Source organism: Leuciscus leuciscus, assembly GCF_965113295.1.
Source record: "Leuciscus leuciscus genome assembly, chromosome: 15".
In the NCBI taxonomy this organism is placed as follows: domain Eukaryota; kingdom Metazoa; phylum Chordata; class Actinopteri; order Cypriniformes; family Leuciscidae; genus Leuciscus; species Leuciscus leuciscus.
In genome coordinates, this window is record NC_138739.1 from 37,658,812 (window position 1) to 37,685,789 (window position 26,978).

The window sequence follows — 26,978 nt, forward strand, 5'->3', positions numbered from 1 at the left end:
GGGCGCACGTGTGTCCAAATAGAATGGGAGGGTAATTTAAGGCATTAGGTGAGCAGCACATCGTGATTTTGAGGTTGTAGGAAATGGGAGCGCTGTTGTGTGGACATGCACTCATTCCACATAAAAGAGAGGTCTGCTCTGCCTAGAATCACAATTAAGGATTTGAAATAGATATTCTGATAAGAATATGGTCATATTTCTGTCATGACAACTCTCCGAGAGATTAAGTACTGAGACTTGCTACTGCTAACACATTCACTGCTGAGCATGTAAAACATGCCCAAAAAAGCGCATCCATCCATCATAAAAGTAATCCATACGACTCCAGGGGGTTAATAAAGGCCTTCTGAAGCGAAGCGATGAGTTTTTGTAAGAAAAATATCTATATTTATAACTTTATAGACTGTAATCACTGGCTTCCGGTAACGGCGTTACACAAGTCTAGTTCCGGTTGAAGAGTGACCTCTGACCCGACGCATGACGTATTGATGAACACAGAAACACAGAGGATAGAACAAAACGTCATGAATTAGAAGTCCTAAATGAGATTTTTTAAGGAGAAATGTGGGAAGAGCTTGAGTTTGTTGCTCAGCTCTATTTGTTTGAGAGGCGTCAGAGCTTACGATACTCCTACATCATGTGTAGGGTCAGAGGTCACTCTTCCGCCGGAACTAGACTCTCTCTTAACTGTGCAAATGGACGTTACCGACATTCAGTGATTATAGTTTATAAAGTTATGTATATATGTATATACGAGGGAACGCAAACATTTTGAGAGTGACTCCAAAGTTCCTCGAGTGAACGCAAACATTTTGTAAGTGAACGCAAAGTTTCTCGAGGGAACGCAAATATTTTGAAATATAATTTCCCCTCCCATCTCATACATTTAGATTAGGGAATCTATACCTATCACCCTAGAATATGCAGACAAACTTTACTGAAGCCATTTGTAGGATGATTCCTCCAACACAACAACACTGGCTCAGCCAATGCCGTGAGTTTGCGGCAGGACTATCTGTTTGTCCAACCAATGACAGACGGAGGGAGGATTGTTTGAAAATTATTCGTCAGTAGTGACATGAAATTACACAGATTAGTGCAAGATGATTATTTTGGAAAATGATCAGGCTTCTTTTTTTCCATATAATGAAAGTGAGTGGCTATTGGACTGCTGATATCTAAAAAGCCACAAAAGTATCATAAAAGTGGTCTATTCAGTTGAAATTTAGGTCATTTTTCGATAAAAATGATCCTTTTTTTGCTGCAAAGAACCCCATTTTCACATTTCATATTAAATAAGCAAGAGGGCGAGTAAATTATGACAGATCTGTAATAGTTAGCCCAAGCATGAATGGTACATAAAAGCCACAGGGTTGGAAATTTTGGGATGTGCATTTCAAAAACAGAATTAGTAGTTTAGCTGCTGTAAACATACGGAATACACTGATGTTATTGGATATTAATAAAAATCTCTTTTCGCCCTTGAGTACATTCTCACAGGCAAGTCAAGCTCTTCTCATTTTGAATGTGTTTATGTTTATTTTGTCATGTTCTCACAGGGATATCATGGTATATTTGGATCCAATTAGTTCACACTATCTTCCCTCTAATCCCAGATTATGTTACGCAGCGTGACAGTAGCATGAAAATTTTGTAATCTTCAGTTATGTATTTTAATGCGTTTGTTTTTAATAGCAAGGGCTGGGTAAACTGATCAGAAGAATCTGCACAATTCCCCTGGCTGTACGGTGACCAAATTACTCTCATGTCATCATTGTCTGCAATCTTTTCCACGCGGTAAATATGCTAATGACTAATTATGATGCAATAATCCACAGTTAATGAGGGGCAATGTCAAACGGTTTTTACATGCAAATGGAAGGGCGTATAGCGGTTTATAAACATGCATGTCTTATATTTCAGAGGAGCCTGGGTACCATAAAAGATTCATGCTTAATAGTTTTGGACATGCTGAATGCTTGATACTGGTTAATTACAACAAGAAATGCCAAGGGCGAGTTCTGAAGATGTGTGCATCAATGGGAGGGAGTGTGTCAGTGCGTGTGCATTTTTCTGTGTAAAATTCAAGAGGAATTCAAGGTTAACCTCGACGCTAAAGACACTTTTCATGCATTGAAGAAGTTTCTGTGCGCTTATCAGTGTTGGGAAATAACTGATTAAAAGCTATACTGCTAAATCCACATTAATTTTTAGTAACCTGATAGCAAGTCAGTTCACTTGGCGGCCATCTTGGGAACACACTCAGTGAAGGGATTAAAAAAATATTATTTCACCAGCTTGTGTGGCAAGTCTATTTTAGAACAAAATATTTATGTACTTTATGGTTATTAGCAATGTTTGGGAAATTTACTTTTAAAATATGTTACAATTATCACAAGCCGGGCTCAAACTCAGGTCTCAAGTGTGGTGAGTTGAGAGATCAACCACTTAGCCACAGAGGAGATAATGTTGGACCCAAACAAAACACTCAAAGCAATACTCCAGGCAAAGTAGATTTATAAAAAAAATTAATAAAAAAAAGGTTACTTTGCAAGTAAAAAAAAAAATCCAACAAAAGTTATTCTCAGAAAGAGGTATTACAATCACAGGAGAGAAATAAAATAACTCCACAAGAGGAGAAAAACAAAATCAAATAACTAAGAACACCTTAATTGGGATAGCTTGGATAACTTGGAAGGACACAGCGGTGGGACACAGCAGGAGACACAAAGCCAAGACTCAAAAACCAAGTGAACTAGGGGAAAAAACACAGCTAAAATACTCTAAGGCAACAAGGCAGAGGGGAACACAGGTGACCGCTAGAGGCCCGGAGACAAACAACAGGAGAAAGGATGCTGACAACAATATTGCGCAACTCATTAAAAAGTAACAAGGTCCTGGGCTGGTGTGGTTACACGTGGTCTGCGGTTGTGAGGCCGGTTGGATGTACTGCCAAATTCTATGAAACGGCTTTGGAGACGGCTTATGGTAGAGAAATGAACATTCAATTCACGGGCAACAGCTCTGGTGGACATTCCTGCAGTCAGCATGCCAATTGCACGCTCCCTCAAAACTTGCGACATCTGTGGCATTGTGCTGTGTGATAAAACTGCACATTTTAGAGTGACCTTTTATTGTGGGCAGCCTAAGGCACACCTGTGCAATAATCATGCTGTCTAATCAGCATCTTGATATGCCACACCTGTGAGGTGGATGGATTATCTCGGCAAAGGAGAAGTGCTCACTAACACAGATTTAGACAGATTTGTGAACAATATTTGAGAGAAATAGGCCTTTTGTGTACATAGAAAAAGTCTTAGATCTTTGAGTTCAGCTCAAAGTGAATTCGAAGTGTAATTTAGTTCAGTTTAATTAGTTACTACTATGGAAAGTAATGTGTTATGTTACTTTTGTATTGTTTTCTCACCCGGGCTTGCTTGTTTGTATTTTAATAACAAAAAAAATCCAAAAACCTTTCAGTTGTGCTGCTGTTCTGGATCACAGAAGAAGAAGAACAGGACACAGGAGAAGAAAGTTAAACACTCTTACTTCAGAAATAAAAATAAATAAATAAAAACACAAATGTGATGTTTATCATTTTTGCTTATTAGTATGGTTGTATTGTATCGTCAAAGGTCACCGGCAAAGACATTGGTTAATAAAGTGAGATTAAATTCATAAAGTATATTTGTGTTATTTAACATTTAATTATTGCAGGTTTGCATAATAATATAAGTTTGCATTTCACTGTTTTTCACAATTTATTCATGCAGAGTACTTTATTATAATATTCAATATATTTTAAATGTACTAAATTGCAACATCACCATTACAAATGTGTAATGGCAAATATATTTAAATACATGACACAAGTTTAAATAAATTGTTCAAATTATTCTAGTTTAACCATAAATGTCAGTACATTCTGCAGTACACTTTAACCATATTTCAAAGACACTAGAAGTAATTATGAATTGAGTAAAAAAAAAGAAAAAGCATAAAAATCATATAAATTCAAACTATAATACATTTCCTTTTTGTGTGTGCAAATAACATGCAATTAATTGTCCAAAAACATTATGTTCAGTTCACACTTGCTGTAAGTATATTCGGTAACACTTTATTTTAGTGTCTTTGTTACACGTTACATGTAGTTACTGTAGTAATAACTATACATCGTGCATAATTACATGCAACTAACCCTAAATCTAACCCTATAGTAAGTACATGTAGCTAATTAATATTACTCACTACTTAATTGTATAATTACACTGTAACAAGATCACCTTAAAATAAAGTGTGACTGTTTTCTCTTTTAAAGTACATTATTTCTGTAATAATTACGCTAAAGCGCTCTTCTTTCTCACAAGAGCTATACATGCATGCATATTTTCACAAAACTAAAGCATTATTGTCAAGGGACCACAAAACCTCCATAAAACCAGTACATATGATTCTGAAGCCAAACTATAGCTTTCTTGAATGGAAAAAAGCGACTTGAAATGTTCTTTCAAGTTCTACAGAAACATTCTATGAATGAACCGATCTAGATGTCAATCAAATTAAAGTTAAATGGGAGGTGTTTTATAAGATCTACTGACATCTTGACATCTACTGTATTGACGCCTGTGTGACCTTGCAAGACTGAGGCTTGGTTTGTCATTGATGACTCATTTCGCACACCATTGACCATATACGCCACGGTGTGCGACACATTTATGGAAATAGACGTCTTCCAGGAAACTATAGTGTGGAAAAGAATTTGAGATCTGTCATCCAGGGTACTGAACTGTTTCTTCGGTAAACAGCACTTGCTGAATATTGATTTTGTATGCACAGTAGAAAATATGTCATTTAGTTCCTCTATATGTGTGTTTTTCATTTCACAGTTCGGATTTACTTCAAATGTCAGCTGTTCCATTGATTCACCCTTGATTAGCTCAGGTGATACTGAAGGTTTGGATCCAGCTGGGGGTTTTTGGGGTAAGTCAAGTGAGAGTTCTCGCCCTTGTGGATCACTTTAATCAATGAAACTCACTCTGAGAGAGTTAAAAGCCATTCCTCAAGGGTCCAATGGATGATGATAGCACCGTCCTTGATTTGCGCTAACGTGTTAATGGTTTGATTAAAACAGAAAACAATATTCTCAACCATAACAATGTCCTAATGTATTCTCTGTGTCTAATGACTTTTCGTAATGGACAATTTGCTTCCTTAATTTAGCCGGGGAGTCCCAGACGTGGGGGAAGTGAAAGAGTGAGAGAATGGAGGGAGGTTAGGAAAGACAACATTGTCTAATGAAAAAGGCCAAAAAGTTAACTTAACCATAACAAAAATAGTTCTGATTTTGCTATGTGGTGAAACCTCTTTAAAAAAATGTAAAAGTTTTTATTCAGTGAGACTTAATGTGGTTAATAATTTTAATGTGCACTTTACATTGCATTGCTAGGTGGTTGCTAGGGTGTTGCTGGGCAGTTACTGAGGTGTTGTGAGTGGTTGCTAGGGTGGTGTTCTGAGTATTTTTGCAGTGCATTGTTACAGTGTTGTGAGTGGGTTACTGGGGGATCTCTAGATGGTTGCTAAGGTGTTCTCTGTGCATTGCTGTGGTGTTGTGAGTGATTATTAGGGTGTTGCTAGGTGGAGACTAAGGTTTTCTGAATGTTTTTTCAGTTTGTTCCTATGGTGTTATGAGTGGTTATTAGGGTGTTGCTATCTGGTTTCTAAGGTGTTTTGAATGTTTTTGCAGTTAGTTGCTATGGTGTATGGTGAGTGGTTGCCAGGGTGTTGCTAGATGATTGCTAAGGTATATAAACAGGCCTGGCGCCATGGACATCCCTGTGATCCCCCTCCTTTGATATAATTTAATTCAATTTTCATTATTGATTTGATTATGCGTTTTAAGGGCATTCATAGGATTGTGTAAATTGTTATCCTAATATGTCTTAGGTAAACGGTAAAAGACAAACTACTTAAGATTGTTTATTGCATACATGTACATACAGGCTACTTGGAATATAACAAAGAGCACAATGTGCTGATAAATATTACATATTTTTGAGCTGCACACCTAGGAAATTATTAAATATTGCACAGATGTTGTTTATTTCCATAAATTTTCTTGGTCTGGAAATAACCATTTTAAAATTCCCTATTGTTTCTAGGTTATCCATGAATAATACTTTATAGAATTGCAATTCATTCTATTCAAGACTTCTTGTTTCACAGAAGTATAAATATGAGGAAACCCAAGGCCAAATTCCTTTAATCTATTCTTTGGTTTTACTCATTGTTATGGATATAGTTCTGATGTGTAGCAAAAGATTGTTGAGCTTCACAAAATAGAAAGTGGCTGTAAGAAAATAGAAAAGCGTTGAAAGCATTGAAAATGCCCATTTCCACCATCAGGGCAATTAAGAAGTTTTAATCAACTAAAGATGTTAGTCCAAATCTGATTTTTGTAAATATCGGATTGAAATCCAATCAGATATCCAATTTAGATTTATTTGAGTAAATAAATAAATAAATAAATAAATAAATAAAAGGATGAAATAGGATTTTTACAAATCCGTTTCAAGCTAAATTCATATGTGGTTTGAAATCCGCATTTCTGGAAATCCGTTTCAGTCTTACCGCACTGATCAGATTTTGCATGGTTTGTGTGACTTTCTCACGCAATGTAAAATGTAAACGTCAGACGTTGTTATGGGAAGCATGCTGAAAGTTTGTGAAGTTTGAAAGGTTGTGTAGTTGAAAAGTGTCGAACAAGGAGAAAATGACAATATAATGGAGGCATGTTTTGAGACCGGCGGAGACGACAGCGCAGAACAAAGCCGCTCATACCAGCCTCCTATGTTTCTGACGCAGTAGTCTAGCGCGACGGCTACACACTGACATGTTATAAAGAAGACAACATCTGTACTGCAAACCCACCCAAGCTGCGGTCGCGGTTGTTGTTTTTGGCGCATTCCTACCAATGCAACATGACTGGCATAGAAACCGACGCAGATATTACGGAAAATGTAAACGAAAATTCTAATCTGAACAGTTGCGAGACACAATGTGGACAGTCAATAATTGTAGATCAGATTCCAATCGGATTTGGATTGACAGTGTGAACGTAGCCTTAGTCTCTCCAATGATCACAGCTGTGGCCTGTTCCATGAAGCCAGTTTCAGTTGCTACCCAGGGGTGCGTTTCCCAAAAGCATCGTTAGCCAACTATGGTTGCAAGATCCGTCGTTATCAGCATAGTTCAACGAGTCAGTGTTTCCCTAAACCATCGTTCTAACGAACATTCGCAAACAGCATCGCAAAGTTGTGTGGTTGGAACGACAGCTCTCGAGCTGTGGTTAGAAGCAGAGTTTCTAGTTTGCATGACATGTGGACTTAATAAATCCTTATCGTGAGCAAAATAAGCAAGCTGACATTCAGTACAAATCTCTATCTTTTATTTAGAATACATACAAATGTCATTTACGTCTTTTAGTTTGTCAAGAGATTTAAAGCACCGTTTTTGAAGACTGCGCATGTGCGAACGTGCTCGACTATCTAAGAACGAGCCTATGATCGAATCTGGAAATAAAGCAAAATAACTGAGAAAAATGAGAAATAGTCCTCAGATGTCATGTCCGTAATTTAGTGTTAGTGTTAATTCGATCTCAAATGGTTTCATTAAAATAAGTTATTACTCCCACACGTGCGTGACGTCATAAACCAACGTGGTTGAACGACCACTTTGCGACAGTACGGTTTCGGGAAACAGTCGTGACTAGCTAGTTGATTTCTTCAACGATGCATCGTACTATTGTAGTTAAGCAGCGAGTTACGTCGTTGTTTGGGAAACGCACCCCAGGTAAGTTTGAGATTAGTTTGAGCAAACTCTGGATTTTCGGGATTCGAGAAGGTGGATTGGTTTTTAGCGAGGTTCATCGCCATGATAACTTATGCTACGCATCTAACCTACTCTGGAGTAGGCGTGAAGTGGATCGAACTGACGCTCTTCGTGTTCCGTGTGATTGGCTGTTTGCCACACGTGTCAGACTTTCAGTTGCAGGCGCTTCAGAGTTAAATCGCAAACGCTGGATCAAACCTGAGTTGACAGAGAACGTTTATACCGATCTAAACCAGGTTGGGTTTGTCAACTCTAAACCTACTCTGAAACTCAGAGTTTGTTTGTTGATCTGGAGAATTGCAGAAAATAGGGGTCAGAAAGCCTAAATAAAAATCAAACAGCTACTACACCACCGCATGTTGTTTGGGAAAGTTTTAAGAAAAATCCTCTGCTCTAATCCAAAAACAATCTCCAGAATATTCAGTTGTCAGACACAACTGGAACTTCAAATGGGACTGATTTCTGTGGTCAGATTCAAATTTATGAAAAAAAAAAAGAAAAAAAAAATTATTGCCAGCAAACCCTCCAGATCGGTTTGGTGCAAACAGGGATAAAAAGTACCCCATGTTCACGGCCTATTTTTCTGCCTGATGTCCTAGATATATTGTTCAGATACATGGCATCATGGATTCTATCAAATACCAACAGATAAAAACAAAATCTAAACCTGACGGCCTCTTCTATAATGTAAATCTTATAATGGGCCGTGGTTGGATTTTCCATCAAGACAATGATCCAAAACAAACATCAAAATCAACACAAAAATGTGTCACTGAGCACAGAATGAAGCTTCTGCCATGGCCGTCCCAGTCCCACACCTGAACCCTATAGAAAACTGAAGAGAAGAAGCACCAACATGGATCTGGAGAGATTCTGTATGGAGGAATGGTTTCTGATCTCCAGGCTCATCAGGCATTATAGAAGAAAACTATATGACCATAGGAGTCAGAGCTGTTATCTTGGCAAAATGAGGTTGCAAAAAGTATTTAATAAAAGGGTGCCATCAATTGTGGCCTATATGTGTTTTGGAGAAACACATTTATTGAAAGGATTTTGTGAATATCTTTAATGAAAGTATTAATGCAGATTTATTTCCACAGCCTTCTTTGTTCATATTTACCAGGGGTGCCAATAATTCTCCAGGGCTGTAAATATATGAGAGGTGTAGTACTTCAGTATATGACCAGACTCCAGAAATATACAGTGCTCATGTTAAATTAAAAATAAGGTAGGGGGGATTCATCTAGGAATATGACTTCCCGGTTTGTTGAATCCATTCTCATATAAAACAAGTTCAGCTGCGGTTTTATGTAATTGAAATCTATTTTGTTGGTGTGCAGTGAATGAATCCTAAGATGGCACTAGGATGCAAGTGTCGCTCCACAAGGGCTGTTCTGAAGTGCTTGCTTCAGCGTAAGCAGAACTTATGCCTACTCTTCAATGTCATCTTTTAAAATACACTTCATTCCTTTGTGTTTTCCTCTGCGGAGATGTCCGACCCTGTGGAATTGCTCATAATATGGAAGAGCTCCAAAATAAAGTGTGAAATAACATGTGGTGTTGCATTTAAAACACGGCATTAGATACAGAGAACCTCTTCAACTCCAATGGTTATTATGAAGGATATTTTGATAGTCTTAAGAGTGGATCCTATAATATATAGATATTTTATTTTTTGCAGGGAAGCAGAATATATTATGTGCTGGTTCTCTGGTGGTTTAAAGCTTTTAATGAAAAAAATTTACATATATATTTAAGAAATTCAAGTTTTAAGGCCACATCAATACTTTCAGTAGAACTTTATGAATGGTGATTAGGACTGGGTGATCAGAAATAAATCCAATACAATAAATGCCTGTGGGGTTTAACCAAAGACCCTCCCTGTTTAACATAGTCCAGATCTGCTACTCTAGGCAGTATAGAAACTGTATCCCCATATATATTATGAAATGCATTGACAGTCTTTTTAATGCAGTACAGTGAGCTGCATACTTGAACGTTTATTATTGATTTTCATGCAGAGCTGAAAAAAAAGAACAAAATGAGCGGTAAATTCTTTGATTTATGTTTAGAGTGACTCTGGTGCATTTTTGTTTAAGCGCCCATCTTTACCTCCGAGGCTCCTTCAAAGCAAACCAAAACACAAACCAAAAAAAAAAAAAAAAAAAAAAAAAGTTTACTTAAAAAAGTTGCCTTAATAGTCTCTTGTCTTTGTATTGTCAATAAATGTGATGCGATCTAGGAAAACCCGTCGGATGTCGCACTGGGCCGTTTTCAGTAAATTCCAAAATAGTTTGAATGTCAGTTTTTTTGTCAATTTTTTTTTTTTCATTAAATTATTCTATAACATCTTTTCTCTTATCTCTGAAAATAGCTTGGCAAAATTCCCTTGTTTAATGCAGAAAAACAGCGATTTATAGTGTCAAGCTGAAAATACTCTCTTTCTCTAATGCATTCTATGCGAACATTTTCTCTAACGCCCGGCAGACGTGAAAAAAAAACAAAAAACAATCGCCGTATATCCCATACACGATACACCCGTCTCTTAAAACTACAAAGATAGTTTACCTTTAAAATAAACCACATAACATGAACAGTGAATGTGTATAGTGCGCATTTCGCGCCAATCCTGTTTAAACTATAACGTCACGCAGTTTTATAACAATCGCGAGATGGACAAGAAGCGTCCCGACGGTGACAGTTAATTAAACCTGTTTTTCTCAAAATTCCGTTCCAGAAAATCATAGCGATCGGCCGACTTCAGATAAACATAACTTTTGCTACCAACAAGCTATGATACAAATAAAAACAGATTTGGAAAGGACTTGATACCAGCTTCCATATGATATCAAAACCTGTAATAGATCAAATTTCACCATGTGGTGGGTTTTCCCAGATCGCATCACAAATAGATCTTAAGGCTCTTTCAAAGCAAAAAAAAAAAAAAGAAAAGAAATAACAAAATCTTTAATCTTTGTCAATAAACATGATAATTTAAGACCTCCAAACAACATTTAAGATTTTAAGGCTCCTTCAAAGTAAGCCGACACAAAATAAAAATAAAAATAACTGGGAAAATTTTTTATAAAATAATTGAATAACAAAACAACACCCTCAAGCTGCCTTATAATCACCTTTCTTTCTGTCAGTAAACATCAGAATTTAAAATACCCAGAAAACTATTTTAATATTTTAAGGCGGCAAAATCTGCACACTAATTCTGCCATAGAAATAGAGCACCTGTCTTTTATACAATCTTTATACAATTTATTTAAGCAGGTAACTTACTTTATTTTAAAGCTAACCCCAAGTATTTGATACACTGCCGATTTTGCAGATTTTCCTACTTACAAAACATGTAGAGGTCTGTAATTTTTATCATAGGTAGGCTACACTTCAACTGTGAGTGACGGAATCTAAAACAAAAATCCAGAAAATCACATTGTATGATTTTTAAGTAATTAATTTGCATTTTATTACATGACATAAGTTTCTGATCATCCGGCTCTCACAGACCTGTTAGATTTTCTTTAAGAAGCCCTCCTGTTCTCCACTCATTACCTGTATTAACTGCACCTGTTTGAAATTGTTACCTGTATAAAAGACACCTGTTCAGACTCAATCAAACAGACTCCAACCTCTCCACAATGGCCAAGACCAGAGAGCTGTGTAAGGACATCAGGGATAAAACTGTAGACCTGCACAAGCCTGGGATGGGCTACAGGACAATAGGCAAGCAGCTTGGTGAGAAGGCAACAACTGTTGGCGCAATTATTAGAAAATGGAAGAAGTTCAAGAAGACGTTCAATCTCCCTCGGTCTGGGGCACCATGCAAGATCTCACCTCGTGGGGCATCAATGATCATGAGGAAGGTGAGGGATCAGCCCAGAACTACACGGCAGGACCTGGTCAATGAACTGAAGAGAGCTGGGACCACAGTCTCAAAGAAAACCATTAGTAACACACTACGCCGTCATGGATTAAAATCCTGCAGCGCACGCAAGGTCCCCCTGCTCAAGCCAGCGCATGTCCAGGCCCGTCTGAAGTTTGCCAATGACCATCTGGATGATCCAGAGGAGGAATGGGAGAAGGTCATGAGGTCTGATGAGACAAAAATAGAGCTTTTTGGTCTAAACTCCACTCGCCGTGTTTGGAGGAAGAAGAAGGATGAGTACAACCCCAAGAACACCATCCCAATCGTGAAGCATGGAGGTGGAAACATCATTCTTTGGGGATGCTTTTCTGCAAAGGGGACAGGACGACTGCACCGTATTGAGGGGCGGATGGATGGGGCCATGTATCGCAAGATCTTGGCCAACAACCTCCTTCCCTCAGTAAGAGCATTGAAGATGGGTCGAGGCTGGGTCATCCAGCATGACATCCAGCATGGGTCATCCTACACTTGACCCCGCCCCTAAACCTACCCATCACATGGGTTTAGACAGAATTGGTCGTGAGATAGCGTTGTACTCTCCGCACTTAACAGATTTACATTGGTATGAACTATTTTTCGAACGCTTTCATCTAGCATAATTTCAGCACTGAAAATCATTCAAACTGAATGACTTTGAAACTATTTTGGAGATTTTCCCATGAAGAAGCTGCCTAGCAACACACTAGCAATGCCATAGAGAACAAACACCTTTGTAGCACTCACAGTTGTTTTTCTTAATCATGCTATTTTATATATAATCTAGCTAAAGCGAAATGTCTGCGCACAATAATATCAGAGAGATTTTATGTAAATGTTACAGGCTCCACTTCATTGATCTGAAATTCCATTTAGTCGTATTAATGCAGCACCACTGCAGTGAAAACCACATCTCTTAATATCCACTGAAAAACAACAGCAGTTCCCTCTTTGGAAAAGTATGTCATACTGTGAAGCGCAAATTATCATGGTGCTTTTGATTAGAGCTCTTGGCTTTGTTCTTGCAATAGTAATCATTCACCAGCTTCCCACATTTCTTTCTTTGATGGTACGTTTGAAAACAAGTGTCTGAAGAAATGTTTCACAGATACTCGGGGGCTTTTCATCTAGTGTATTTGGAGTATTTGCAGAAATTGCACAGTAAAAAAAAAAATTACATCTGAAACAATATCTGTGAGCCTCTTGCACTGTAAAAAAATGATTTTCATGATTTGTTATCAACTTTTTTTTTTTGTCAAATCAAATTAGATAATTAATGTGGTTCAGATAACCCATTATTTAGAGATTCTAGTTATTAAACCAATCTCCTTTATTGTATTATTGTTTATTTTATTTCAATGAACTCAAAATTTATTTAAGCAGGTAACTTACTTTATTTTAAAGCTAACCCCAAGTATTTGATACACTGCCGATTTTGCAGATTTTCCTACTTACAAAACATGTAGAGGTCTGTAATTTTTATCATAGGTAGGCTACACTTCAACTGTGAGTGACGGAATCTAAAACAAAAATCCAGAAAATCACATTGTATGATTTTTAAGTAATTCATTTGCATTTTATTACATGACATAAGTTTCTGATCATCCGGCTCTCACAGACCTGTTAGATTTTCTTTAAGAAGCCCTCCTGTTCTCCACTCATTACCTGTATTAACTGCACCTGTTTGAAATTGTTACCTGTATAAAAGACACCTGTTCAGACTCAATCAAACAGACTCCAACCTCTCCACAATGGCCAAGACCAGAGAGCTGTGTAAGGACATCAGGGATAAAACTGTAGACCTGCACAAGCCTGGGATGGGCTACAGGACAATAGGCAAGCAGCTTGGTGAGAAGGCAACAACTGTTGGCGCAATTATTAGAAAATGGAAGAAGTTCAAGAAGACGTTCAATCTCCCTCGGTCTGGGGCACCATGCAAGATCTCACCTCGTGGGGCATCAATGATCATGAGGAAGGTGAGGGATCAGCCCAGAACTACACGGCAGGACCTGGTCAATGAACTGAAGAGAGCTGGGACCACAGTCTCAAAGAAAACCATTAGTAACACACTACGCCGTCATGGATTAAAATCCTGCAGCGCACGCAAGGTCCCCCTGCTCAAGCCAGCGCATGTCCAGGCCCGTCTGAAGTTTGCCAATGACCATCTGGATGATCCAGAGGAGGAATGGGAGAAGGTCATGAGGTCTGATGAGACAAAAATAGAGCTTTTTGGTCTAAACTCCACTCGCCGTGTTTGGAGGAAGAAGAAGGATGAGTACAACCCCAAGAACACCATCCCAATCGTGAAGCATGGAGGTGGAAACATCATTCTTTGGGGATGCTTTTCTGCAAAGGGGACAGGACGACTGCACCGTATTGAGGGGCGGATGGATGGGGCCATGTATCGCAAGATCTTGGCCAACAACCTCCTTCCCTCAGTAAGAGCATTGAAGATGGGTCGAGGCTGGGTCATCCAGCATGACAACGACCCGAAACACACAGCCAGGGCAACTAAGGAGTGGCTCCGTAAGAAGCATCTCAAGGTCCTGGAGTGGCCTAGCCAGTCTCCAGACCTGAACCCAATAGAAAATCTTTGGAGGGAGCTGAAAGTCCATATTGCCCAGCGACAGCCCCGAAACCTGAAGGATCTGGAGAAGGTCTGTATGGAGGAGTGGGCCAAAATCCCTGCTGCAGTGTGTGCAAACCTGGTCAAGAACTACAGGAAACGTATGATCTCTGTAATTGCAAACAAAGGTTTCTGTACCAAATATTAAGTTCTGCTTTTCTGATGTATCAAATACTTATGTCATGCAATAAAATGCAAATTAAATACAATGTGATTTTCTGGATTTTTGTTTTAGATTCCGTCTCTCACAGTTGAAGAGTACCTATGATAAAAATTACAGACTTCTACATGCTTTGTAAGTAGGAAAACCTGCAAAATTGGCAGTGTATCAAATACTTGTTCTCCCCACTGTATATATACACTAGTGGTGGGCAATGATTAATCGCATCCAAAATAAGTAATATATGTGTTTAAGTAATATATGTGTGTGTACTGTGTATAATTATTTTGAATATATAAATATACCACACATGCATGTATACATGTAAGAAAAATGTGTTATTTATATCTAAAATATTTCTACATAATATAAATTATGTAGAAATATATATACAGTACATACATGCATATAAATGTTTCTTAAATATATACATGCATACGTGTATATTTCTATATTTTTGGTGTCGAAGAGTAAACATTTCAAGTCAACACGCAGCGTGAATGGGCTGCAAATTTCACTGCACCCGCTTTCCTGCGATGCATGAAGGAATTCATGTCATATTTTGTCAATAGATTATTTCAAAGGGAATAAATGTCATGATGAATTTTCCTTGGGATCTGAAAGCGCTTTCACAGTGCCTATTTAATGATGCCAGTAAGTTATCGCCGCAGCTCCAGGTACAGTGTAAAACGCTGGCATGATCTGCTCAAGGCGCCTCAGCAGTTTTTCCCCTCCGTTAATGAGGTTCAAAATGAGCAACTCGCCACTTAATTGAACCTTGTGTTTAGCTGGAGTTCAAACAATGGATTCACTTTGCATTCATTTTAGCAGCACCAAAAGAAGAAAAAAAGTCCATGAACAGGCATTGTAAGTGGAACACTGAGTGTTTTAACAGGGTTTACAACGAGATTGGGCCACACTTATTGTGAGGACTTGATTTAAAAACAGAATAATTTAAGTATTTTCTAAAAGAATACATTAACTTTATCACTTTTATTAAATTGTAAGGTGGATATTGTTCCAGTACATAAGGCTGTCACTACACACTAGCTTTTTATTCATAGCTAATTTGAATTGAATCAACTTAACTCCACAACAACTACATACATTTATCCACTAACCATTCAGAAACGTCCTGTTGCATTGTAAAAGAGTCCCTCCATCAGTGTCCCGAAACGGGTTCGAACACATACGGCTGAACACCTGATAGCTTCTGACATCCTGAGTGTGTGAGATTCTCCAGTTTTGCAGGACTATCCAAAGCATGAGCTGTAAAGGCTCCGGCCTCTTCTGGAAAGGGGGCAGGGAGCAGCAGCTCATTTGCATTTAAAGGGACCTACACAAAAAAAAGGACATAATAGATCCAATTTAATTAAATTGATTTAATAATATTTATTTATTTTCACAGCAAATTTTATTAACCCTGTAAAGCCTGACATATGATTATATATTTTTTGTTTATTGAAACTTTAGATGAAAAAGTTTTTTTTATCGAGTATCATATTTGATACATCAGGCTTTTATGGCTCATACAGTATGATATAGTGAGGGTCACACCTCAATTTTATTCGCAGGCCCAAACTCTGCAAATATGTGCAATTTGGTGCAGATGTCAAGTCAAGTCAAGTCATCTTCATTTATATAGCGCTTTTAACAATGTAGATTGTCTCAAAGCAGCTTTACAGAGATAAGCGTATAATTTAAGGTAACAGAGATTGTTTCGGCTTTACAGCAGAGTTAAGTTATTTCCATCTAAAGTTAGTTTTAATTGATTTGGTTCCGTCGCAATGATCATTTGTTATTAAATTAGGGGCCGCTAAGACGACACCATTCTCTCTACACAGACTTTACTAAGACACATATTATTAAATCAAATATCAGATGCTGATATTTATATCAGCAAATTCAGATGTTTGTAATGTAAATCAATTAGATATTTATAACAGACCACTAATATAAAATGCAAATAAATATCAGCTGTCACTCTATATCTGCTAATAATGTGTCTTAGTACGATGATATTTAAATGCTTAGTTTTATGATCAAAGCTCATTAGTTTTTACACATATAATGCAATGCAATACAGTAATTGAGAGAAACATAAATGTTCCTCAAAAGCTTGTTGGATCATATTTGATACACTTATTTAAACATGAGTTTTCTAAAATAAAATATGTATGGATAATTAAGTAAACCCAAGTTGCTTCAGTCCAGTAAGTGTTCATCTTGAAATTTAACTTACAATATAAAAATTATACTACGTTTGCTTCATAAGAAAATTATACTAAATTTTACTTGCCAAAAAAGTATAAACTGTCAATCAGAGTTTTGATCATGTCGATATCAAATATGATACAATAGGCTTTAAAGGGGACATATCATGCTAAATGCACTTTTTTAGCCCTTAAATGCATTTTGTTGTATATTTGGAGTGTTTAGAAGTACAGAAAAGATGAAATTATTCTCTTCAGGTGCTTCGTTGATATCTTTATATTCTGTTTTGGTCATATTTTTCAACCGGTTCAGATTTTTCTGTTATCTATGACGTTTTTTGAACTATCACGTCACAGTATTTGCAGCGGAACTGCCAAATAAGGACATTGACTTCCGGCCCAACACTTCGAGCAATCCGCCATTATTATTTCTCGCTGCAATTTTGTAGTCCAAGCTAAAGGATGCAGAAGTTACGAGAGGGTAAGTTAAAATGTTCGGTTGTTGGATGTAGTAACCCACACGCTTCATTACACCGTCTAATTTAGATGAACTGCCGCGCTTGTGACAGGAGCATGTTTAACTGAAAGAACGAGCAGAGAGAGAGACCCGGTCGCGCGCGCGCTCACTCTCTCTCTTCAGAGCCAGGCGAAAGTGTAAACAAGACATCACCGTCTCCAAACTAGACGCTGTCTTGCTCTCTCTCCCTCGGACATATTAATCAAAATAAATCGACACGGTGGTAAAAGGTCGGAAGACCAAAGTTTCATGTGTAAATACAGTACACACCATTGCGATTCATCCATATGAAGACGTTGTTCTGCAGGTTCGTCGTCTTCATTTTCATCTCGCTCCGGCTCTGGCTCGAACATGTAAGGCTGGCTGGACAAGTCTTCCGTTGTTGACATTTTGTTAATAACGTGTGAATAAAAGTTTCTGTGCGCTAGATAATCCTATCTCTGCTACCAGACTACAAAAATGGCCGAACGGGGTGGAGTTGAACCGAGTGTCACCGCTACAACCTGGAGAGGGGGCGGGGTATGAAGTGTCTCAATATTATTTAAAGAGACCGCACCAAAACGAGTTGCTTTCAGAAGCACATTAGAAAAGGGGTAAAAAAGGGGCCTGTGGAGCTATAATAATGAGGAATTCAGACCCAAGCATTGCAGTTCCGCTTTATATAGACTACAAATGTATGATTTATATGTAAAAAGGAACAATTTAAAAGCATGATATGTCTCCTTTAAGGTTAATTAGCATTATATAATTTAACTAGCCTCAAAGAAGTAGCAATTATTTATTTTTTTAGATACTGGAGCCATGCATGTTGTTCGTTATGCTGAATTATTGTATTGTTGGCACAAAATGTTGCTCTTTAACTATTCTGGAACTGAATAGAAAGTTTCTTTCAATGGAGAGGCGCTCCTCATTCGACTTAAAATGTATTTTAATGTTTTGATGAGTTGAGGACAAGTACATTTTTTCCATTCCCATTTTCTTCGCATATAAGCACCAACGAGGCGTTTCTGAGATAACAAATGAGCTCAAATCAAGTGTTGCGCTTGAACCTCAATTGACCACTAAAGTCATTGTCAAAAAGAAGTAATTTCTACATTATTACAAGTGCTCAATATTCTACATTTCCAAGCAATCAGCGAACACCATCCGTCAAGTGGTTATCTGCCACTCGTTGCATCGAGATTGGCCGCTTCAGAATGCTTGACAGCAGCTGAAACATTACGCCGCATAAAAGAGGAGAAAAACAGTCTTAAATAACATCTGAAGAGTAGGTTGTGTTATTGAATTACAACAAGGGCTGGGAAACAATTAAGTACTGATTAAATTCCGTTTTCGCTGACAGGAGGCAGAGACAGACAGCAATTTCCGCTTCCCATAGATTAAATTAGCCACCATCAGCACGATTCCATTGAAGTTTGGGGGGCCGAGAGAGCCGACAAGGAGATTAGTTACTTTGTGCTGGAACGCTCTGAAGTTGGTAAAGCGAGTCGGCGATTGATTGAAAGATTCGGGACTGGAAGGGAAATTTAAGCAAATTCCCTCTCTGATACGGGTCTCACTTACAATTGCCCCACGCATTCAAATAAGGCTCGCTCGCCTGATAGTTTTCCCAATGTCAGCTACCCGCTTCTTTCTGAAGTAGACAATGACACCCCTGCAGGACAGCTTTTCCTATATTAATCATTATTCAGCGCAATTTCACAAATGTATCACGGATGATTAGAACCAAACATTAGCGTACATGTGTTTTCACAGGCTCCCAGGGTTGACAAGCACTCAGGTGATAAGTAGCTATTGAATTTGGAGATGATATTACAAATGTTCATTATGACTTAATCAGGGTTTAATTGGATGAAAATGACTGGAGTGACACTTCACTAAAGGTAGTCCTTGTTGTCAGGACAGCTGTAATTTAACAATTTTTCCTGCAAAAAAAATTTAATAAATACTTGTTCATTTTCATTTACTTGTTACAAGCCGTCACTGATTTTAAATACTAGCTTTATTACTTATTATATTAATTAGCACTGTTGGTTTTATTTATACAACTATAAAATAAATAACAATAGAAAAAACATGTGTGCATTGCCTACAAATATTCTGGTTTCATTATAATGAATGAATGAATGAATGAATGAATGAATGAATGAATGAATGAATGAATGAATGATAATAATAATAATAAATTCCACTTGTCCATAATTTTCTTTAAAATTGAACTATACAATATAAATTTGTAAAAAAAAATTTTTATATAATGCCGTAAACTCTAAAATCACAGTAAAAATTACAATTTAAACAAATTTGAACTCAAATTATACAGGGGGTTTAACAGATGCATTAATAAAAAATTATTTTTTATATAAAAAAAAATAAAATAATAATTATAAGCTTCATGGTGTCTACTTTTACAGCCTCCAAAAACTGGCCCCATTCATATATCTTATAATAACCTCTCTATAACCATAATTTTAGCTTTTATTAAAGAAAATGATGAACAAGTCAAAATTATTTTGGCAACACTTAATTTCACAGCGTCCTTTTAACGTTATATTACCCTGAATATTCGCTTAATAATGAAAAACTGCATTAAAACCTGGATCAAATGACTTTCTGTGATTTGGAAATGTAGCAAAAAGATATATATATTAAGGTTTTGCAATGTCACTTTAATGGTTTCAGCTGTCACCATAATATAATATCTCTGAATTATCTTCATTTCGGGGGCCTTTCTCAGCAAATACTGATTTATGTGATTCACTTGATTAATAATGTAATTAATGATGTATCGCCACATCATGTAATCGACTGACAGCCCTAATATAAATCTATCGGGAAAACCCTGCAGGTTTTTTGTGTGTGAAAATCCTCCATCCCAAATCCCCACAGCCTCCAAGATCTGGCTGAAAACATCCAGGACCAAAAATATCAATCATGATAGTGCACTGCATTGCAATTTCTCAAGACTTGATATATATTTTATAGAGATTTATTGTGATGGCGTGGGCAGGTGACAGTCATCAAACCCGCATTGAGCTTCGCCGGTTTCTCAGTATACGGGCTCATCCTGACGGCTATGAGGAGATGCCCAGCTGATCCGCACTGCATTATCTCCCCGGCCAGGCTCGCTAATCTGTCCCTCTCTTCCTCTGCTTGGGACGGAGGAAATAACAGCCTCATAATGGTCATAATTAGGGAGATCGATGCAGTTCGCCACCGGGGCGCGCGGCGCGACCGTAAACCTTCAGCGCGCTCAGAGGAAGAAAAATTGGGGCCCCCAAGGCTAAAATTTACGCTTGATAAAATTTGACTATCGAGTGTCATATGTCATGAGTTAGAGCGTGCGCATGAGCGGACATGTGAACAGTAAATTTTACACCTGGTTAGACTTGATTAATATTTGGCCTCTACTCAAATTCATCAGCAGGGAGTATGTATTCATATTCATATGGCTGAGCGGTATATGGCGGTATATTGCATGCAATGCTAATTTGTCACTCAGTAGTGCTGCTATCAGCCGGCAGGACTGCTTTATATATATTTTTTACACATGAATGCTATGATGTGAAAATAAAGCTAACTATGCACTGAACAGGTCAAAACATTGAAGTTAAAGTGCATCAAATTACTTGTGTATAAACTGGCCCCATTACAAAACCTGGATTAAACTAAATGCCATGACTTGGAAATAAAACAAATGTCTATTTAAATGGTGTCATTAATATGATGTATCATCTCTAAATTATCCTAATTTTCTTAGCAAATACTGATATACTGTGTATATATATATATATGATTGTTGATTAATTATAATGTAATTAATGATGTATTACCATCTAACAACATATTGTAGTTAAATTCGGTTACACTTTATTTTAAGGTGTCATTGTAATTATACATTTAAGTACTGAGTTGAACTACATGTATTTACTATAGGGTTAGGGTTTGGTTTAGGGTTAGTTGCATGCATTTATGCATAATTTACTGTTATCACTACAATAACTACGAGTAATATATGTAACAATGACACTGTTAAATAAAGTGTTAACTTAATTTAATTTAAATTTCTAATCAATTGACAGCCCTGTTATAAATACACTGTATAGTCAAAACAATTTAGCTAAAATGCAATAAAATTGCTCATACTATGCAAACGTGTGTAAAATAATTACTGTTGTTCACTCACATTCAGACAATTAAAATATTCAATAACACTTTATTTTACAGTGTCCTTGTTACATATACTTACCATTATGCATAATTACATGCAACTAACCCTTAATCAAACCCTAACCCTACCATTATGCATAATTACATGCAACTAACCCTTAATCAAACCCTAACCCTATAGTAAGTACATGTAGTCAGTTACTATTACTCAGTACTAGCCTTAAAATAAAGTGTAACCAATATATGTTGAACATGGCGCCCATCCAACATGTTTCCAACATTTATATATTCTGTTAAGTTATTTCCACTGAACTCATTGGCATCGCCTCAACGTGCAGCTACAGCGAGGGGTGTGAAAATGATGTTTAACACTTCAGGAATTAGCACCGGAGGAGGTCTACGTTGTTGTAATTCCATACGCCGTGTCCCGTGGGAGATGTTTTTGGCGGTGACTGACAGCATCAAAGCTGTCCTTTCCCGTCACCACTCCCATGAGGCCCTTCAGATGGAGGAGCTCTCCTGAATTACAAAGAGCGTCCTCAACTCCTCAAAAAACAGTAACCTCATCAGGCACAGCTGAACTGAAATAAAACTGAATAATCATCTTTTTTTAATAATTTTTTTTTTTTTAGTTATTGGTATTTTAACCCTAGAATGCATAAAGAGGGTCAAATTGACCCGGCATGCTGTGATTTATGAAATATTTTGTCAATGAAAACATTTATGTATTTGATATTCCATTAATTATTTTTGAAAAAACTTGTTTCTTACCCTCATCATTGTAATTGTCTGTTTTGCATGCCTGAGTTATCAAGTTGGTTTTCCTTTGTTCTCAGTTTCCTGCCACTAGTTTGTGATCTTGATTAATCATTAAAGGTATAGCGGAGGATCTTTCCAAATTTTAGATAAGACCCGCCCTCTCCACTTTTTGAAAAGTTTGATTGATTCACCAGAATGATTGACAATTAGGAGGACCAATAGTTTAGACTACCCACCAGGAAGTAAAACATCCTCCGCTATACCTTTAATTAGTAATCACCTGTAGGTATTCAGTTCATTATGTTGTATATTTAAGCCTTTGGTCTCTTCTGTGTGTATGGACACACTATCACTTTGACTCTCCTGTTGTTTTATTAAAGTACCGTTTCTCTCATCTTCATCTTTGTGGAGGAACCTTTGACACTTGGTCATTGGATAAAAAATAAGGCAGCGCAGACGACCGAATAATCAAGTATGTGCAGATTCACGGAGAAGCAAGTGTGTGATATGGGACTGCGCTGTTGAGTGTATTACTAATCGGAGAGTGGTTATACTTATACTGTCACTGCTGAATAAACCACACACCCATTGGAAGATTGTATGCCCATGCCGACTGCAACAGTTTATTAAATGCCCTGAATTCAGTTATTGTTCTGGTTCCTGTGTTCTGACCGACACCCGGGAGTGATTTCCACACAACAGTAGATCCAGCAATAGAAGTTCCCCATAAAGACAGTAGGGGCTTTCACACCGGAGCAATGTTTTCATATTTCCTATATAACTATTGGTGGAAGTACCTGCTTTTTGGCTTGTTTGCACCTCAGGAACTGGGAATGATTTTAGTTCTAGGAATGTCTTTTAGTATCCTGGAAATCCAGAGTTCTCGCGAGAGCACAAGTTGAATTTGCTCAGCGAGTTACTCTGGTGTCCAGTAATGATGCTCATTAAATATGCCCCTCGATCTGAGCTGCACCAATCACATCGGGTTATCTGATATGGCCGCTACAATGAACGAGTTAGACTTGGCTTTTTATCTAAAAGAGGAACAGAAGACGCCGCTCGAATCGTTCCTTTGCAAGAAGGGCGTTTTTACTCTTTTGCCGACCGGATACGGCAAGAGTCTAATCTACCAGTTAGCTCCGCTGGTAGCTAAGCGATGTTGTGATTGGTCGTACTGTTATCCAATTGCGTGCAGTGAGATTTTCAAATGCATGCTGTGCCGCCCCTCGAGCTGGCCGATTTTCATTACTCAATGCCAGACCATTAATCTTTCATATTTGGGTCTGGATTTCTAGGCTAGTCTTTAAGGGGAACTAAATGAGCTCCTACTTCAGAGTAGGGTCTATATAGGAACTACCAGTGACGTAAGAAAGTGTACGCTGACTGGCCGAACGCATGCGAAACACATGCTATTTTTAAAAAGCCATGTAAACACACAGTTTATAGCCTATATATTTACTCCACGAACATGGAAAACAATGATAGATTGGACGACGTTGAAGTGCAGGAACTTCTCACGCTTGAAGGGACCAAGCGAAACATGATTATGTATTTCTGCTCAGCTAGCGACATCAACCACATGACAGACACTATAATAATTTTTCATATACCGTTTACTTTCTTTGTTTAACAGCTCTACCTAATAAGGGGAGCGCTGTGTGCTCAGGCTCTTGGTGCTCAGCCCTCAGCGCTGTCAAAATAATATATGTGTGTATAAATATTATTATACATATGCGTTTGTGCATGACACACAAACCCACACACACATTAAGTGAACACAAACTTTATGTTAGATGCAATTAATTACTATTACTAGATTTGACAGCACATACATATATAATTCCAATAAGGGTCAATTTGACCCCCTTTATGTATTTGTGTAGGTTTTTTTGGTTTATTTTGATATTTATTTTCTTATTTTCTAGGGTTAAATATCCTGAATTAGTAATTCATAAATATCATAGATTGGACATTTGTCACCACATGACATTTTATTACCTGAAATAACCTTTTGTTTTCAAAATATCGGATATTTTAGTTTTATTGACTTATTGGTTGCATTACGTGACTGATTTGGTGATCAAAAGTTTTTCAAATATGAATAAATTAAGCTGCTTTTTTTGGACAAACTAATTAATTAGGTTATTTTCAAGAATTGAATTATTTCAATGATTCAATGATGTTCCATCAGGGTTGTCTGTTAACCAAACTTTTAAAAATCATTTTCGTTAATTGAAATAAAATAAAATATTGTCATGTAAACTTAAAAACACGTAAACTAAAAAAAACAAAAAAAAAACTTAATGTTGCATTGGCAACTAACTAAAATAAGTTGAAGTTGAAGTACTAAAAACTAAAATAAAAATAAATGAAATAGAAATATATATATTTTTTTAAACAGATAATGACAAAAGTACATATCAAAAATGTAAACTGAAAATATAAAAATAAAAGCTAATCCAAAATATCAATAACCACTATAATAGTATATAAATGATGCTAAAATAACACCACAGGACAGTTATATCACCCTCACATTTTATACTTTATGTCCCTTAATTCTTTTTTATTTTATGCATTTTTCAATAAATTAAGCAACACACTACACCTTTAAGGGAAAGTTTGTAGCCTTCTGTACTTTTTCTACGGCTTACTAGCGGATCATGCTATAATCATACTGATCCCAACATACCAGAAGAGGCCAAACTGGGCCAAGCTTTCCAAAACCAGCAGCAACAGGTGCAGCGCAGGACTGTTTTCACATTACTGGCTTGGACGTCTCTAGAGATCTGTGCTCCGACATGGATTGATTTACCGATACTGTCAACTCCTATATTTCACTCTCCCCGAGAAAGCAGTCATCGCATTCGAAAACCATCAGGTTCTCCAGAGACCTGAGGGAGCTTGAGAGAAACAAGGAGCGATTAAAGCGGTCAAAGCTAAGCTAAACCAGGCCAGAATGTCAGCCAAGAGGGATTACATGGGGCAACTGGAGAGGGACATTTTATATCAATAACGCAAGGGCACTTTGGGTCATCAACTACAAGCTCAGGAACCACAAAAGTTGCCCCTTCTCGCGACTTAGAAACCAGCCAGTGACCCTTTTCGTATCCTTTCCTTGCCCCGTCGCCACACGATTGACCTTCCCTCCTAAACTGGAGGACATCTCCCTCAGGCCGGCTATACGCATCATCACAACCTTCTGTCTCCATGACAACTTCATAGAACAAATATGGAAGCCCATTCCCTCAAAAAAAATCTATATACTGTATGGTTGTTACAGTTAACTAAAAGTAACACTTTTTTTTTTTTTTTTTTTTTTTTAAAACACACACACATATATTATGTAAGCACAAACTTGTATTGTGGATGTGATTAAGTAAGGGTTAATGCCCTTCGAGGTGTCCATTGTCAGGTATTAATGGACGACGGCGAGGCGTGAACCGTCCGACACGCAACGGAGGACTTCGTTGCCTCCGCCGAAGTCCATTAATACCTGACAATGGACACCTCGAAGGGCATTAACCCGCTTATACCATGGTCACTTGCCAAATAACACATTTTGAAAACATTAGTTTATATTTTAATTAGTTTTACAATCGAAATCTAAAGTTTTTACAAACAATAACTTGGTTTCCCTGGTTACGCCTGACATTTTATTTAGCACCCGGAGATATTTATAGTCCGCTCAGCTCGTAGAAACCTTCAGTTTACTGCCTGTTGCTATGGTTACTCACAGCTGATGTAGCCAGCGCATTTATTTATTAATTTCGAACGGTAAACAGTCAGTTTCACCAGAACTCCTTTACTAGGTGTCCTCTATCACTTTTTAATGGACACCCTGCAGCCAATCAGAATCGAGTATTCACCCAGACCATGGTATAATCGCAATTAATCGTTTCAAAGCCCTAGCGCATATAAAGCCGCCTCTCAGTACTAAATTGAGCTGGAACTTTTTCGCTGTTAATTGTTCTTAAACAGTCAAATTCACACAAAATAATGTCAAAATGCTTGGTTAGTTTTCCCATATAACACAGTCAGTTATGTTTAAAAGTGAAGGTAAACCGCTGAGAAAGAAAACACGTGCAATCCGTGCATCAGGTCTTAAAGTGACAGCAGCCTAATATATAGTACCTGCTGGCAAATTAAAATTAGAAAATATGGTACACCATGGTAAAATGCTGAGAGGCTAATAACTAATATATAACTAAAATATATACATATTAGGAATGCACCGATATCTAAAAATCTTGGCCGATACCGATAATTCTTTTCGGAAGAATTTGAAATCCGATAACCAATATATTGGAGGATGATAAATCTAAATCCACATTTATATATAATTTTTTAAAGAGCCCGATTACAAAAAATCTGATCGTTAAAAACCATGTCCCAAGCACACAATTATATATGCATGTATGTATGTGTGTATATATATATGTATGTGTGTATTTACAGTACCAGTCAAAAGTTTGGAAACATTACTATTTTTAATGTTTTTGAAAGAAGTCTCTTATGCTCATCAAGCCTGCAGTTAAAAAACAAAACAAAACAAAAAACAGTAATATTATGAAATATTATTACAATTTAAAATAATGGTTCTCTTTTTGAATATATTTTAAAATGTCATTTATTTTTGTGATGCAAAGCTGAATTTTCATCAGCAAGTACTCCAGTCTTTGGTGTCTTATGATCCTTCAGAAATCATTCTAATATGATGATTTGATACTCAG

The 26,978-nt window shown here is 37.3% G+C and overlaps 1 protein-coding gene across 1 annotated transcript in view; it reads left to right on the forward strand.

The window, feature by feature from the left end:
• The first annotated feature begins 4,890 nt into the window (after window positions 1-4,890).
• nicn1 (nicolin 1) overlaps window positions 4,891-26,978 on the forward strand; it is a 39,252-nt gene continuing 17,164 nt past the window's right edge. Inside the window, exon 1 of the mRNA XM_082137938.1 lies at window positions 4,891-4,983. The gene's annotated coding sequence lies outside the window, so the exon portion shown is untranslated. The remainder of the gene's footprint in view (window positions 4,984-26,978) is intronic.